The sequence below is a fragment of the Gossypium arboreum genome, chromosome 9, assembly GCF_025698485.1.
Source record: "Gossypium arboreum isolate Shixiya-1 chromosome 9, ASM2569848v2, whole genome shotgun sequence".
Classification (NCBI taxonomy): Eukaryota; Viridiplantae; Streptophyta; class Magnoliopsida; order Malvales; family Malvaceae; genus Gossypium; species Gossypium arboreum.
Genome location: NC_069078.1, coordinates 33,427,547 through 33,442,532, shown reverse-complemented (window position 1 = coordinate 33,442,532; position 14,986 = coordinate 33,427,547). Strand labels below are relative to the sequence as shown.

Here is a 14,986-nt window from a genome sequence, read left to right as displayed (position 1 = left end):
GTTTGGCTCGAACTTGGCGTGTCACATTGAAGTGTTTTTCGAAAACCATGTTTCCATTAAAAACCCTTCTTAATAATTAAAAACTTATACCCTTTTTAAACCTCGTTAAAAACCTCATTGAATAAAATTCTTAACAACTTTGTAAAAATCTTGGTAGTTATGAAACTTACTTTAAAAACAATTGCGGTTACGTGATGTTTTGAATAACGATGAGTTGCTTTGGAAAATCGTGTTCTAATACAAGCAATTATAAGAACAATAAATAAAATTCCAAATTTGAAATCCAGAAAATTACAACGGCTTTACTACAACCCACATAAAATAATTTAAAGGTAATAATCAAAGCGTAACATAAGCAAGGTGTGTGGCATCCTCCGAGCCCTAGCAACCCCGATCCATCTAAGGTGGAAATTACGAAAGGTTAATAAACGGGTGAGTTTACGAAAACTCATGTGAAATCCCTACTATAAAAAGGAACATCATCATCTAAAAGAATTAAAAGTCAGCCCTGACCTTACTTACAATTTCAAGTACCAATCGGGACTTAGCCCATTACAACAGACAAGTACCGGATGGACCTTAGCCCATTACGAATAAGAAACATTATCAGAATTGGAACCAAAATGAGAATCAAAATCAGAATTAGTAATGTAATCGAATCGTAATCAATATTAGTAATGTAATCGAATTAGAATCAAAATTAGGTGTGTAATCGTAATCGAATCGATAGTAATGTAATCGAATCGAATCGAATTAGGTGACGTAATCGAGAATCAAAATGTGAATGCAATCCCAACCCAATCGGTAGTATACACACCCCGTACCAACCTTACACCATGTAGGAGACAACTCGACCCACCCATCCGCTACACACCACGTAATTTGCAGCATGGTCGCCGAAGCGAATATCGTGTGAGTCACCAGATATGAAACTATGGCAGAGCCACCAGAATCAGATAATGTGGCAAACCCACCTAACAGAATACGTGGCACAAAGCCATAGATAACTATAATAACTTCGGCACATAGCCATCAGTGACGGTAATATAACTGGCACACAGCCTTCGGTAAATATGATCGACACAGAGTCGTCAACAAATATGTTAGGCACATAGCTACTGTGTAAATCGTTTGGCATGAAGCCATAGTCAAGATGGCACAAAGCCATATTTAGGTTGGCACAGAGCCATTAATAACGGGTCTATAATCGGCACGAAGCTCACAATAACGGCACACAGCCTTCTGTAGCGTGATCGGTACTTAGCCATCGATCGATCAGCGAGATATTGTGACAGAGTCACCAATCTGATATTGTGGCGAGCCACCGAAGCAGAATATTTGTGGCATAGCCACCGAACGCTTCCTCTGTACAAAATCCCAACCCATGCAACATGTCATGTATGCGAATGTCATGCCCATATTTGAATCAAACAATCACAGTCAAGTCATTCATATCACCAACATATATTCACAATCAAATCCGTCAAAACACAGTCCAAGTCCGTCACTTGCCCACAAGGGCAAAAACAGTCATTTAACACCCTAGGGGCAAAATGGTAATTTTACCCCACAAGGGTATCTCGGTAATTCTACCCTACAGGGGTATTTTGGTATTTCTACCCTACAAGGGTATTTCGATAATTCTATCCTATAAGGGTATTTCGGTAATTCTACCCTATAGGGGTATTTCAGAAATTCTACCCTACAGGGGTATTTCAATAATTTCACAATCAAGAGTAAAACGGTAATTCTATAAATCGAGGGTAAAACGATAATTTTGTAAACTGAGGGTAAACCAGTAATTCTATAAATCAAGGGTAAAACGGTAATTTTACAAATCGAGGTAAAAGCAGTAATTACGTAAATCGAGGGTAAAAGCAAAGAATTACAGTAACCGAGGGTAAAAGCGGTAATTCTATAAATCAAGGGTAAAATGGTAATTTGGTAAACTGAGGGTAAAACGGTAATTCTATAAATCGAGGGTAAAATAGTAATTCTATAAACTGAGGGTAAAATGGTAATTCTGTAAATCGATGGTAAAACGGTAATTTTAAAAATCGAGGGTAAAACGGTAATTTTGTAAATCGGGAGTACTTTGGTAATTTTACAAGTCGAGGGCATTTCAGTAATTGGCAAACTAAAGTATTCTAAACATGGATAACAATACGAATGGGCTTAAAGCCTATTCTCATTAAATGGGCCCACACGCTCATGTGGCCCTTTTAGCCCAAACCTAGCCACAGATATGCGATTCACCTAGCCTAGTCCAATATTTACTACACAATCAAACAACTTATCCAATTGGGCCGTAGGCCCATTGGGCCCATATGGCCCCTTTCGCCCATCGCACCAAGTAGCCATCCAACAACAAGAGTAGTGATAAATACACACCGATTGGAGACTGGAGTTAATCCACGCTCCAAGCACTCTTAGCCGACGCCCATTTCAAACGAGCACGCCATAAAGCGAAAGGGATCACCAAGAAAGGTACCTTTACTCTCCTCATGGTTCTCTCTATTTAAAGCCGACTTCCCATCCACTCTTATGTTAGCTTCCGATATGGGATCCCTCCAACATCGAGTTTAAATTCAACACCAACTCTTGCCCCTGTTAGCAAAATAAATGCTCTTTGCTTGCCATGGGATTGAACCCATGCCTCCCTCAAATGCTCCACACGCCACTTGCCACTAAGCCATAAGGCTTTTTGTGTCACAATTTCTCCAACAATATTCTTAAGGCCTACCTACTACACCTGTGGTTTGATTCACCTTAAACCAAATTTTTGCTAGAGTCCGTGTTTAAACCGGGACTTCTCCAACACTTCTAAACACACTTAACCACTAAAACAAGCCTTCATTAACGAAATTTGCATGTACAACAGAATATTATAAGCTGCCTTCAACTGCTCCCATGCTCAAGACCCAAAACTTCTAGGCCCAAATTCAGGGTGTTACAGCATGGCCGTTTTTCACACCCCTGTGCTTTAGGCTGTGTGGACAAGAATTAGGCCATTTTCAAGCCATTTCCTTCACCCAAATTATGCACTCACATACCATCAATTTGCACCTATTTCAAACATTCAAAGTGTACCTAAAATATGCATAATTAAGCTATAACAAAGTGTTACCAATTCATACATCCAATATGCCTCAAGGCACCTCAATCGCAAGTTATCAAATTAACTAAAAACATACATATATTTAGCCATTTATCAACTCAACATTTGCTACTTAATTCCATACCAAACCATACCACCTTGGCCACATTCAAACATACCAAAAGGGAAATTTATAACATGTATACAATTGACCATTATAACACATGCCATTTAAGCACCAAAATTCCAAAATGTTAACAATTATAGAGCCATATATTCATGCCAACATAATAACCAACAAACCACCCAAATGCCATATTTACAAGCCAAACATCTTGGCGATTTCATTCAGAACAAAACACCTATACGTGCCATTATAACCAAGACTTAAAACATCAAAATCTATCGATATAGCCGATGGATAGTGTGATAGCTCTCTGACGAACTTCCAACCCAAATGAGCTTTCGATTAGCTAAAAAACATAGAAAAATGAACACAATGTAAGCATATAATGCTTAGTAAGTTCGTAATTCATAAACGATGCTTACCAATACAATTCATAAGCTTAAAATAAATATGAATCATTCCAATACAAGCTTTGCACAAGCCTAAGTGATTGCGTTATTTTGTGATAGGTTTTAAATATTTATAATTAATCGTTCTTGAAACTAACTATTATCGCGATGTAGGCAAGTGTACTTATCGAACAGTAGTATAGCTTTAGCAAGACCGGATTGTCGAACCCAAAGTAACTAAAAGTACTAGTAATGACTGTCTTTTTATTATCTAGCCTAAGAATAAAGAGGTTTTTGTTTTAATTAACTAATTATCTAAACTAAGAACACACAGAGAATGAAATTGGAGAATTGCTTTTGGAAAAATCGATTGTATGAAGACAATACCTAAGGAAAAATCCATCTAGACTGTACTTGTTATTCTGGCTCCGAATCGGACGTTTTATTCATTTAACTTGTTTCATAAAGATCCCTAAGTTATGTTATTATCCCTATTCAAGAATAATAACATCTAATCCCTAGATTGAATAACCAAGACTTTTCTCTAATTAACACTCTATGGTTGCATTAACTCGATCTATGGATCCCCTTAGTAGGTTTCACCCTAATCCGGCAAAAGCTTGTCACCCTATGTCTAGGCGTGCAATCAACTCCGCTTAATTATGATAAATGAACTCTTAGACAGGGTCTATTCCTCCTCTGAATAAGAGCTTATCTTGAATCAGTATACTGGGCTATCAAAACAAGAATTAAGAACACATAATTAAGAACAAGTTAAATATTTATCATACAATTCAAAAAATAATAACAAAATTCACCTTAGGTTTCATTCCTCTTAGGTATTTAGGGGATTTAGTTCATAACTAAGTAAGAAAACATCTTAGAATAATAAAGAATACAAAACATAAAGAAAACCCAAAACTCCTGAAGGGGAATTGAGGAGAGATCTTCAGTCTTAATGATGAATCCAGCTTCTGAGATGAATCAATCGGCTTCCTTGGAATAATTCCTTACTCCATATCCTGTGTCCCTTTTCTCCTCTTCTAGGGTGTATTTATAGGCTTTGGAATGCCTATGAGCCCTCAAAATTAGCCTTTTTTGAATTGGACTCAACTTGGGCTCGGCAGGGACACGCCCGTGTGACACGCCCATGTACGATTACTTCAGGCCGTGCTCGAGCCTGTTAGAATGGCACGGGCGTGTAGGATACCCGTGTGAGGAAGTCTAGGCCGTGTTGAGTTCGTACTTTGGCCCATTTTCTCAGTTTTTGGCCCGTTTCTCGTTTCTTTCGCTCTTCGATGCTCTCCTAAGTATAAAACATGAAATTAAAGCATTAAGAGCATCGAATTCAGCAATTCTAATGGGAAATCATTGATAAAATGCTTTAAACAAGGGGTAAAAATATGTATAAACTACGGTTTATCAAATACCCCCACACTTAAGCATTTGCTTGTCCTCAAGCAAAGTTCTCAACTCATAATCAAAATAAATCCTTCTCAGCTTATAATTTCTATTGACTCAAATTAATCCATAAGTAATCATACATTGAGAATTTCAACTAAAAGAACATAAAAGTTTCAAACATTCTGAGTTGAGTATTTAATCATGCAAACATAGGTGTCTCTACTCATCTGAGTAATTGCCTTTAATTCAGAATATCACAGAGTTTCACATCCTCACTGAAGATTCACTCAAATCACTCGAGGTGTTTAAGGACAATAAATGAAGCACTCAATAGTCAATAATGAAAAGTCATTACCATAGGCTTACATGGAAATCAAATCTCCACCACTATAATTTAAGAAGATACTTAATCAAAAGGTCTTTAGAGGGTTGTAGTGAGGCTTGGTTAGGGGGTGTGGTCACAAGCTGAAAGAAAGGGTTAGAATCAAGATTGATTTGACAAATTGCCTAACTAGAAAAAGAGTTAATCTTCACTTGCGTACAACAGAGCTTCTTTTCAGAATACAAAATTACAGATAAGTATACATAGTTTTTTTTTTCTTTCTAAGAACAAGTTAAATATTTATAGACTAACTTATTACAAACAAGACATAGCTAAGCAATTTCTTCGATTCAAAACTCGACAAAAATAGGAATCAAATTAATTTAATGGATTTCAACAATAATGGGTTAAGGGTTAATATTGAGGTTAATACAAGGAATGGCTTGTTAGGCTCAAGCGGGTTTACTAGGGTTAATCATGGAGGTAGGCTTTTCATGGCATGAGTGGGTTAATCCTCAATGCCTTAATCATTTTGACATATCAAATCAAATGGTGTAGTCTCGACATGCATAATCAAGCAAGTTCTAGAATAACAGTTCAATACTAACGCACTCAAAGCAATAATAAAAGTGAGCATGAAAGAATTAATAGATACTCAAAAGGCTCAAAAATCTCACAAAAAAATATGGCTTTTTGATGTTTAGACTCATGAATTCCAATTCAAAGTAATACCTAGACTTAGGGAAACAACCTATAATTTTAAATTCTTAAAAATCAACTTATTATGCTTGATTCTCTAATGCCTTAAAGTTTAAACAATCAATGCATAAATCCCTATGTTTTAATTCAAGATATATCAATCAAAATCATAAATCAATTAAAATTTATCCTAAATATGATATGAGAGCTTTTCGAGAGAACAAGGTAATCATTCAGGGATTTTTCTAATAATGACATGAATGCCCCCCCCCACACTTAGATGTACATTGCCCTCAATGTACAAAGCTAGGTATTATAGAATATAAAAATAAGATAGGGAGAGAAGTAAAACTTCCTGTATGATGAATTCCTCGAACTAGAGTTTTGGAGAGTAATCGGTTCGAGAGTGGAGGAGGATACTGTGGCGGTCGTAGAGGTTCATTTGTCTATAAGTCTTGTGCCAAAAGAATATTATATCTAGTGGTAGCTATGGTCGTGGTCGATCAGGACATGGCAGTCGTGGAGAACCTTTCCCGGTGGAGTTTTAGTTCCTATGTGACGATGAGAGCTCTATATAACTGTGATAAAATCGGGAACTTTTTAGGGGATATTAGGAAGAATACTTACTAAAAAAGAAATAACCAAAATTCATAATTAAAAAATAACATTTCTAAAATCTAATAAAAATAAAAAGTAGTTTCAATAAAAATTAAAAACATAAAATAATAAATAAATATTTTTAAACATCTTCATCGCTGGATGGTTCACGAAGTGGAACTGGCGATGAGATGTGGATACGCTGACAAATCTTCTGTAGAGTAGCATCAATGTTGTCAAATCATTGAAAACACTGCTGCTCGAATCGGTTGAGGAGCTCAGAGATGTCAGCATATGAATCCGCCACATGAACTGGACGAGAGGGTAGTGGTGGCTAGGTCAGTGGGTCCTCATGCTATGGGGGGACATCGTCAGGAATGTCTTCGTAGGCCTCCTCTTTGGTAGATTGGGTGAGACGATACTGGGGAGGGTAGTTTCCTCGGCGCCTCTCGATCATCCTCATGCTAAGCATGCTCGAATGTCTTGTGGAGACATCTGGCCGATGAGGGTGAGGGATGATTCTTGGGCTGGGGTGTTAGGGAGCCAAAAGTGTCATGCCAGTCGAGTCACGTAGGGGCCAATGGAGATGACCCCCTTTCGATGCCGCTCCGTCTGGTGTTGAATCGCAAGGGCGATAAAATAGGCAAGGTCAATGTCATGCCCTTGCGACATACACCATAAGAAGTAGGTGTCGTGAGTGTTGATGACGCTCGTGCTCTCGCACCTCCCTGTAATCGTGTGAGCCAAAATGGCGTGTAGGTACCTCAGGGATGGTGGGAGAACTGATGCCTTGGAGCGGCTAGGATTGTAGGAGGCTACGCTAGGGGCCAAAGTGTGCCAACACTTCGAGAAGAAAAATGTATGTGGTGAGTGAGAGCATGTAGTTCATTTTCCTCCTTGAACTCCTCCATATATAAGCCTAGTGCAGCACCAAACTCTGGGACACTTAGAAGGCAGACTAACCCACCTAGGCGAAACTGGACCGTACCGGGATCATCGTAATTTGTCATTACGGTCTGAAGATGGAACGTTGAGCATAGTTCCATCGTGAGCTTGAGATACGTCAGCTTGATAATCCCAAAGAACAGCTCCCAAGGGTCGATGGTGAGGAGGGCCCGAATTGCATCAGCCATCTGAACTTTTTCTATGGCAGCCCAGTCGATGTAGCAGCCCGCAATTAAAGGTTGGGCCCAAAGTATTTGGAAAAGCTCTTCTTGGGACCTTCGGGGGAACTGCAGGAGAGGGTGACAAATTTCTATGGTTGGACCTGCGGAAGATGGCGCTCCCTTCCTCTTCTTCGAGGCAGGTACGACAGCCTTTTTACCAGGTGAAGATGACATGGTATCGCGTTTAGAATCATCAAGTCATCTTGATGGGTAGTCAAAGTAAAGGGAATATAATTTTCAAATAAAAAGCAGAATTTCAGCCACAACAAAACATAACTAATATAATAATTTCGTGACCTTATCATTGTATGAAAATGGGCGTAGTAGTGGCATCTGTAGGAACAAAGAGCGAGGCTTTTCTAACAACATGATTGAAAAATGCAAATTGAATGATACACATTGGCATGGAAATATCATGAGAATGAACATGGTAAAATCATGGGTATGAGGTTTCCCTAATAACTTGATTTAACACGCAATGTATAATAACTAACCTAAGAATACAAACTAAATGATAAAATAATAAGCAAAATGAAAAATAGTTCAAAAGCAATGAAGATTATGCTAATAATAAGAATTAGTAATAAGTAAAATACAAGTGAAGGGAGTAAACAAATGCTAAGGGAGAGAGACTGAGCGTTAAAAATGAAGTTGGAGGTGGCGCACGGGCGTGGCAGGGAGGCCTTGTGGAGTTGCAGCGGCTGGGGTTAGGGTTTTTGAATGGGGAAGAAAGTGAATAGTGCAGAATATTTATAGATTTTGGGGCACAAGGCCATGGCACACGCCCGTGTTCCCCAATTTCAGCCCGTGTGATTCGCGAATTTCAAATTTGGGTGCTTCTAACATTTAGTACACGCCCGTGTTCCTCAGGAGTATGGGTTCACACGGCCGTGTTGCACAATTGTGTCTAGCTTCGTTCACTTCTCCTACGCCCGTGTGTGCAAGCCCCACGCCTGTGTTAATTTAACAGGTTCGACTACGGATGTTCCACACGGGCGTGTCGAACGCCCGTGCTATTTTGCAGGCTCGACCACGGTTCTTCCACACGAGCGTGTCACACGCCCTTGTTGTTTTGGTAGGCTCGACCACAGCCATATCGCACGGCCATGGCGTTTGATCGTAGCCCGTGTTGGGGAAATCTTTTGCTTTGTTTTCACACAGCCTTAAGCACGCCTGTGTGCTAGGCGTGTCTCTGTGGAAACACCTGTATTCAAGATTTCTATTAGTAAGTTAGGAGTTAAATACCAAAATTTAAAGAAATTAATATTGTTAGTGCTCGGGTTGCCTCCCGGGGAGCGCTTATTTATAGTCTAAGCTCGACTTACCTCTCCAGTGAATACTCATGGTGGTTTGAGGAGTTTATACTTCTCATTCCTTCTATCAATCTCATAAAAATAAGGTTTTAATCAGGTGTTGTTTACCTTAAAAGTGTCGAACTTGGGATGACTCACCTCCACCGTACCGAATGGAAAAATACTGAGTACCGTAAGAGAAATTTCCTCATTCGGTGTGGTAGTGACAATGTGGGGATTTGCGGCATCTAATAAGACCTTATCGCCAACCTTAAGTTGATTTGGAGAGGTATCAGGCTCGTTTTGGTGTAGTTTCGGTTTGAAGGGTGTTCTTGGTTTGTGCGTCCACCATTCATCGAGTTTCTCGATTTGTAATCTTCGATCTTCATGAACAAGTCCTCTACTAGTGCTTGAGAACGACTTGTGTGCTTCCTTCAAACTCATTTTCTGCAAAGTAGGTTGCACCATATTGTTAGTTTTAGTAGAATGGTTTAAATGATCACTTTCAATTCCTGATGTGTTGCCAAAATTGCGAGCTTGAAGGGTGATTGTTTCGTCTCCCACCCAATGTGTGAGTTCACCTGTGCCAACATCAATGATGGTTTTAGCAGTTGCTAAAAAGGGCCTTCCTAGAATTAAGGGAGTGTTACTATCCTCTTCTATGTCTAGAACAATAAAGTCAACAGGAAATATAAATTTATCGATTTTAACTAGCAAAACTTCAATAATACCTCTAGGGAATCTTATAGTTTTATCTGCTAATTGAATGCTCATCCTAGTCTATTTGGGTTTCCCGAGACTTAGTTGCTTAAACATTTTGTAAGGCATGACATTGATACTAGCCCCTAGATTAGCTAATGCATGATTAACATCTAAACTATGAATTAAGCAAGGAATAGTAAAGCTCCCTGGGTCTTTTAGTTTGTTGGATAGTTTATTTTGGAGAATGGCCGAGCAAACAGCGTTCAGCTCCACATGCGACGCCTCGTCCAACTTCCGCTTATTTGCTAAAAGTTCCTTTAAAAAATTTATTGCGTTTGGCATCTGCAATAGAGCTTCAATAAACGGTAAGTTAGTATGTAATTTTTTTAAGAGTTTAAGGAATTTACCAAATTGTTCATCTGAGTGGTCTTTTCTTGTCGCATTGGGGTATGGCACACTAGGTTTATATTCGACAGTCACTGGTTTGTTTGTATTTTGATCTACCTCACCTTGATCTTTTCTTACCATAGTTTATTGCGTTGGTTCTAGTTCAGGCTCAATGTCTCCTTCGTCATCTTGAATATTAATTGCGTTCAGTTGTTCCCTTGGGTTAGGTTTGGTATTACTTGGCAAACTACCTTGTGGTCTTTCAGAGATTAGTTTGGAAAGTTGGCCTATCTGAGTTTTGAGCCCTTGGATCGATGCTTGTTGATTTTTAGGTGCTATATCGGTGTTCTGAAAACGGGTTTCAGACACTGATATAAACTTTGAGAGCATCTCTTCAAGGTTTGGCTTCTTTTTCTGTTGGTAGGGTGGTTGTTGGTAGCCCGGAGGATGTTGTGGTCTTTGATTTCCTTGACGTCCCTACGAGAAATTGGGGTGGTTCCTCCAACCTGTATTATAAGTGTTACTATATGGATTGTTTTGAGGTCGAGGATTATTACCCATGTAGTTTAATTTCTCGTTATCCATGTTGTGGCCATAGGGTTGGTATTCCGAATGGTTTATTCCACCTCCACTTGTTTCGTACTACATTACTGGGTGAACCTGTGAATAATTAAGAAAACCATCAATCTATTTATTTAAGAGTTCTACCTGATTAGAGAGCATGGTGACTGAATCGACGTTGTAAACACCGGCTATTTTCGTTGTCTTTGTCCTCATGACTTGCCACTGATAGTTATTCAGTGACATCTTCTCTATAAACTCATAGCATCTTCCAGTGTTTTATTGTTGATGGTTTCGCCAGCAGCTGTGTCAACCATTTGCCGAGTCGAAGGATTCAGACCATTGTGAAATGTTTGTACTTGGAGCCAAAGCGGTAACCCATGGTGGGGGCGTCTTCTCAAAAGGTCCTTGTATCTCTCCCATGCATCGTAAAGTGTTTCTAAATCCATTTGCACAAAAGAAGAGATATCATTACGTAATTTAGCCATTTTAGCTGATGAAAAATATTTTAGCAAAAATTTTTCGGTCATTTGTTCCCAAGTAGTAATTGACCCTCGTGGTAACGAGTTCAACCACTGTTTAGCTTTGTTCCTCAATGAAAAGGGAAACAAGCGAAGACGTATGGCATCATCAGAAATGCCATTAATTTTAAATGCATCGCATAGTTCTAAGAAGCTGGCTAAATGAGCGTTGGGATCCTCATCCTGCAAACCATCAAACTGAACAAATTGTTGTATCATTTAAATAGTGTTAGGTTTTAATTCAAAAGTATTTGCAGCTACAGTAGGTCTAACTATGCTTGATTTAGTTCCTATTAAAGAAGGTTTAGCATAATAATACATAGTGCGTAGAGCAAGATTTTGATTAACCGCAATTGCTGGAGGTAGCTGATTGCCTTGGTTTTCAACCATCACTTTGATTGCGGGTTGAGTATCGTCTTCTTGCTCATTCTCTGTGTATCATAAGCTTTGCCTTATTTCTCTTTGATTTCTACGAACTGTACGATCGATTTCTTCGTCAAAAAGTAGTGGCCCTGACGGGTTTCTTCTAGTCATAAACTATAAAAACCTACGAAGAGAAGGTAAAAGTAAATAACTAAGTAATAAAAATAATAATATAAAAATAAATTGCAAGAAAAATAAATGGCTAAAGTAATAAAAATTGAGCGTTCCTAATATCTTAGTTCCCCGGCAACGGCGCCAAAAACTTGATCACGTCATTTCATGATAGGTTTTAAATATTTATAATTAATCGTTCTTGAAACTAACTATTATCGCGATGTAGGCAAGTGTACCTATCGAACAGTAGTATAGCTTTAGCAAGACCGGATTGTCGAACCCAAAGTAACTAAAAGTACTAGTAATGACTGTCTTTTTATTATCTAGCCTAAGAATAAAGAGGTTTTTGTTTTAATTAACTAATTATCTAAACTAAGAACGTAGAGAGAATGGAATTGGAGAATTACTTTTGGAAAAATTGATTGAATGAAGACAATACCTAAGGAAAAATCCACCTATACTATACTTGTTATTCTGGCTCCGAATCGGACGATTTTTTTCATTTAACTTGTTCCATAGAGATCCCTAAGTTATGTTATTATCCCTATTCAAGACTAATAACGTCTAATCCCTAGATTGAATAACTGAGACTTTTCTCTAATTAACACTCTAGGGTTGCATTAACTCGATCTATGGATCTCCTTATTAGGTTTCACCCTAATCCGACAAAATCTTGTCACCCTAAGTCTAGGCGTGCAATAAACTCCGCTTAATTATGATAAGTGTACTCTTAACAGGATCTATTCCTCCTCTGAATAAAAGCTTATCTTGAATCAGTATCCTGGGATCTCAAAACAAGAATTAAGAACACATAATTAAGAACAAGTTAAATATTTATCATACAATTCAAAAAATAATAACAAGATTTTTCTTAGGTTTCATTCCCCTTAGGTATTTAGGGGATTTAGTTCATAACTAAATAAGAAAACATCTCAGAATAATAAAGAATACAAAACATAAAGAAAATCCGAAACTCCTGAAGGGGAATTGAGGAGAGATCTTCAATCTTGATGATGAATCTGGCTTCTAAGATGAATCAATCGGCTTCATTGGAGTAATTCCTTACCCCCTATTCTGTGTGTCCCCCTTTTCTCCTCTTCTAGGGTGTATTTATAGGCTTTGGAATGCCTATGAGCCCTCAAAATTAGCCTTTTCCGAATTGGACTCAACTTGGGCTTGGCAGGGACACGCCCGTGTGCGATTGCTTCAGGCCGTGCTCGAGCCTGCTAGAATGGCACGGGCGTGTGGGATACCCGTGTGAGGAAGTCTAGGCCATGTTGAGTTTGTACTTTGGCCCATTTTCTCTGTTTTTGGCCCGTTTCTCATTCCTTTTGCTCTCCTATGCTCTCCTAAGTATAAAACATGAAATTAAAGTTTTAGGAGCATCAAATTCACCAATTCTAATGGAAAATCATCCATAAAATGGTTTAAACATGGGGTAAAAATATGTATAAATTACGTTTATAACTAAGTATCACCAACAACCCAAATTAGTGCTTGATCAATATCAGCCCATGATAAAATAACTTTCTACAAATCATGAATACAATGCTTCCTACCTTCCATAGAAATAAGTAACTTGCATCAAAAACTCTTTCCTAAGCTGACATGAAGTGGAATCACAATGGTTGTCACCATCCCTTTGCATAGTTCAATAGCTGAAGCTATCCCTTTTCATAATTCGATGGTCGTCACCATCCCTTTTCATTGTTGATGGTCGTCACCATCCCTTTTCATAATTCAATAGCCGAAGCTATCCCTTTTCATATTTCAATGGTCATCACTATCCCTTTTCATTATTGATGGTCGTCACCATCCCTTTTCATAGTTCGATAGTTGATGCTATCCTTTTCATTGGTCGATGATTGCCGATACGTAGTTGGATTTTTCCACTGAAATACAATATGATATTATAAAATAATAGCATTTAAGAAAAAATTTAAAAATTCTATTTAAACGTATGAACTTACCTCAATGATAAAGTGTAGAAACAGAGTCGATTAATCTGAAGCTTTCTCTTTGCCTCGATCTAAAGCCATACAAGGTCTATCTTGATCTAAATGAATAAATTCAATCAATTTAATAGCCATTCTATTCAATTCAATCCAAATTCACATTTTTGCAAAGTTTTGATTCCTTAACAATTCAGTCCTTAAGCTCATAAAATGGAATTCATACAATTTCATCCCTACCCAAGTCTAGCCGAATTTTACATGGGCTCATAGCAACTCATATATTTCAGTTTTTTTCATAATTTCACAATGAAATTTTCATACCTAATTGACAAATTCATCAAAAGTCACTTAACAAAAGTTGTTTATCTAACAACAAAGGTTCATTTTCTTCCATCAAACATCACAAGAAACATGAATACATTCATGGAAAAACCCTAATATTTTAATAGTTTTGCAACTTAGTCCTAGGCTAGCTAGATTAAGCTACAACGACTCTAGAAGCATAGAAATCATTAAAAACAAACTTGAAAACCTACCTTGCATGAAGAATTTACCCTAGCCAAAAGTTAAGCCTTCAAAAATGGAGTTTTCTCCTCTATTTTCGATGGAGAAGATGATACCAACCAAAAATGCATTTCGTTTCTTTTATTAATTATATTAACATAATTAATAATTTACTAATTTAACCTTATAAATTTAACCATTTAAAACACCTATTAAGTGTCCATAAATGTCCACTCAAAATAAAATTGGTATAATTACCACATAAATCCTCTAACCATTTGATATCGTAGCTATTAGATCCCTTTAGCTTATAGAACTCAAGTTTTGTACCTTTTCCAATTTAGTCCTTTTTTTTTTTGAATTAAGATGCAAATGGTAAAATTTCATAACGAAATTTTTATACGATAATATTAACATGCTGTAAACATTAAAATAATAATAAAATAAATATTTTCACGGATTTGTGGTCTCGAAACCACTATTTCAATTTCACTAAAAATGGGCTATTACAACTCTCCCCCTTAAAGGAATTTTTGTCCCTGAAAATCTTACCAGAAAAGAGGTTTGGATATTGTTTTCTCATAGCTTCTTCCAGTTCCTAGGTGGCCTCCTCTATCCCGTGTCGTTGCTAGAGAACTTTCACTAAAGCTATGTTTTTATTTCTCAATTCTTTAACCTCTCGAGCTATGATTCTGCTCGGTTCTTTGCTATATAACATATCAGGCT

General features: G+C 37.7%; 1 non-coding gene across 1 annotated transcript; it reads left to right on the top strand.

The window, feature by feature from the left end:
* The first annotated feature begins 11,118 nt into the window (after positions 1-11,118).
* Positions 11,119-11,225, top strand: LOC128281250 (small nucleolar RNA R71). The gene has a single exon (XR_008271463.1). It is a non-coding gene; the product is annotated as a small nucleolar RNA R71 (small nucleolar RNA).
* The last annotated feature ends 3,761 nt before the right edge of the window (positions 11,226-14,986 follow it).